Source organism: Scylla paramamosain, chromosome 10, assembly GCF_035594125.1.
Source record: "Scylla paramamosain isolate STU-SP2022 chromosome 10, ASM3559412v1, whole genome shotgun sequence".
NCBI lineage: Eukaryota > Metazoa > Arthropoda > Malacostraca > Decapoda > Portunidae > Scylla > Scylla paramamosain.
Genome location: NC_087160.1, coordinates 11,780,001 through 11,783,094, shown reverse-complemented (window position 1 = coordinate 11,783,094; position 3,094 = coordinate 11,780,001).

Below are 3,094 nucleotides of genomic sequence, written 5' to 3'. Positions count from 1 at the left end.
TGTTACATGAATTAATCTTACTTATTAGAACCTGAAACAGTGTCACCCTCAGGAGGGATCACGGACAGTCCTAGTGGTGAGGGGACAAGCCTGAGGAAGCTGAGGGGAAGACGCATCTCTGAGACGAGGAGGTAAAGCAGTGGTGGCCTCGGTATTAGGTGCAGGGTCTGTACTACTGCTGGTTGGGTCATAGCGATGGCGCCACCTTAAGGCAGTAGATGAAGGCGTGCCATTGTCGGCACTGTCACTGTATATTGTTTCTGTCAATCATTACTTCTCTGATCTATTGACAATGTTACAAAACTATATTACTGACAGATTCTTAGAAGATCTGAAAACTTAAAATTGAGCAAAACACTAAACTAAGTAGGAGTACATTCAGTATTAAACTCAACTTCTGCCGACGACTGTACCATCAAATTACAGAAACTTACAGAAAGATTAATTGACTGATTGATTTACTGGTATTTTGATGCTACAAAACCTGGATCACAGTCGCTTTGCTAGAACTGAAGAGAAGCATAACGCTTGTGAGGCTTCATCCGCAACAAATCCAGAGTTTGTAATTGAAATAAAGTGACACTGGAGATGGGAATTGTATGTGTAAAACTGCACTATAATAAAACCTTGTTTCTCGAAGCAGTTTTTATTCACATAGGATGACTTCACAAAGGTCAGCTGCACTCATCACTTAGAACGCTGATTTGCAGAAATTATAGGTCTAATATGCTTTGCTATCTAAAGTTGCATAGGGAGGAAACATGTATATCTTCCCTCTTTCAATTTGTATCTTTACTGCCTTCACTCTTCCCCACAACCAATATATCAATTTCATTGACATAAAATTCAGATTGATCATATTTTACCATTAGACATTTTAAGTAATTGATCAACAAAAATGTGCTTATGCCATCAACTGATTAGTATTGTTGAAAAATATCCTGACATGTCGCGCCAAAAAACAGAATAATACCAAACAGATGTGAATAAGTAATAACACCTTTCAAAAACCTAAAAAAAAAAAGATTTTACTCTGCCAACTGTTCAAAACCATCTACCCTATAAGGAAATTTTTACAAAGAATACTTTATGAATACTTCCATTATACTGTACAGCACGTGGGGCAGGAAAGAACGTAGATTCTTATAAAAATGTCACAAGAAATGCATTAACAATTACGAAATAATTCAGATAAACTTAACTTAAAAAAAAAAAATACTAAAATCTTGTTTCGTAAGTCTGCCATATTTCTACCACACTGATGCACAATAATATTTCTCTTTTTTTATTTCAGTCAGTGTTTCTTGACAAGCAAAACTGTTTTTTCTTAGTTTTCCCCACAGCGCCGCTAAACTCTTTAAACCACTGTTAATTATTTCTGAGTATTTCAGAGACGTGGCAATGAGGAACGCAAGAAAATAATTACATGGTGGTTCGGACAGTTGTGGGTTTTCAAGGGTCAGCGGGGATAAAAACGTGTCTCAAGACTAGAAGGGTTTTGTGTCATTTAGGTCACCTCTGTGTATGGTGGTGGTGGTGGTGGTAGTGGTAGTGGTGGTGGTGGTGGTGGTGGTAGTAGTAGTAGTAGTAGTAGTAGTAGTAGTAGTAGTAGAAGTAGTGGTTGTTTTAAGATTTTTAGTAGTAGTAGTAGTAGTAGTAGTAGTAGTAGTAGTAGTAGTAGTAGTAGTAGTAGTAGTAGTGGTAGTAGTAGTAGTAGTAGTAGTAATAGTAGTAGTAGTGGTAGTAGTAATAGCAGTAGTAATAGTAGTAAAAGTAGTAGTAGTGGTAGTAGTAGTAGTAGTAGTAGTAGTAGTAGTAGTAGTAGTAGTAGTAGTAGTAGTAGTAGTAGTAGTAGTTGTTGTTGTTGTTGTTATTACTGTAGATTTTTTACAATAGGTAGTAGTAGTGGTGGTGGTGGTGATGGCAATAGTAGTTGTTGTTTTTGTAGATGTAGCAGTGTAGTAGCAACAAAAATAATAGGAACAACAACAACAACACAAACCAACAGCAAACAAAGAAACGAGAGAATAAAAAAAACCCTCGCAAATACAGCTTTTCTCTCTCTCTCTCTCTCTCTCTCTCTCTCTCTCTCTCTCTCTCTCTCTCTCTCTCTCTCTCCGCTGGATGGCCTCCTTGTCCTAATGGGGCGGGGTAGGGGTGCGAGAGACGAGCCTGTCAGTGTGACGCACGATGGAGATGAGATAACGCAAAAAATGAGAGAGAGAGAGAGAGAGAGAGAGAGAGAGAGAGAGAGAGAGAGAGAGAGAGAGAGAGAGAGAGAGGAAGAGAGAGAGAGTAAAACATCGATGCAAGACTACAAAATAAATGTGAGCATATGAAAAAAAGTGAGTAAGAAAAAATAGACGAACAAAACTGGGGAAACGGATTAAACTCTCCCTCGAGGTAACGAAAAAAAAAAGAGAGAAAAATGAAAAAGGGCTGAAAAGAATCAAAACAGAATATTGCAGAAAGCGATGGACACAAAGGAAAATCTCTCTCTCTCTCTCTCTCTCTCTCTCTCTCTCTCTCTCTCTCTCTCTCTCTCTCTCTCTCTCTCTCTCTCTCTCCGTAAAAAATACACGCACGACAAATAGTAGCAAAAAGGAGCCATCGGCCTCTCCCTTAGATGGGCCTCATTTTTCCTCCACTTGGCGCCCCTCCAGCCCCCCTCCTCCCTCCCTCTCTCCAATCCCTCCAAATCTTTCCTCTTCCCCCTCCTCTTTCCTTCCTCCAATCCATCGCGCCCTCCTCTCTCCTCCATCTCCTTCCTTCCTACAAACCTTACGTAAAACCACACTATTTTTCTCTCTCCTTCCTCTTCTCCTCTCTGCTACATTTTCCTCCGGTTTTCCCTCGTCTTTCCTCTCCTGCCTTTATCTCCACCAGTCCCTCCCTCCCGTCCTCTGAACCCTAACATCTTCTCCTTATCCTCCTCAACCTTCTCTCCCTCTTTCCTTCCACCCACTCTCTCTCTCTCTCTCTCTCTCTCTCTCTCTCTCTCTCTCTCTCTCTCTCTCTCTCTCTCTCTCTCTCTCTCTCTCTCCCTTTCTCCTGGATCAAAAAGCTTCGCCGTACTTTCTTATCATTGGCTCTC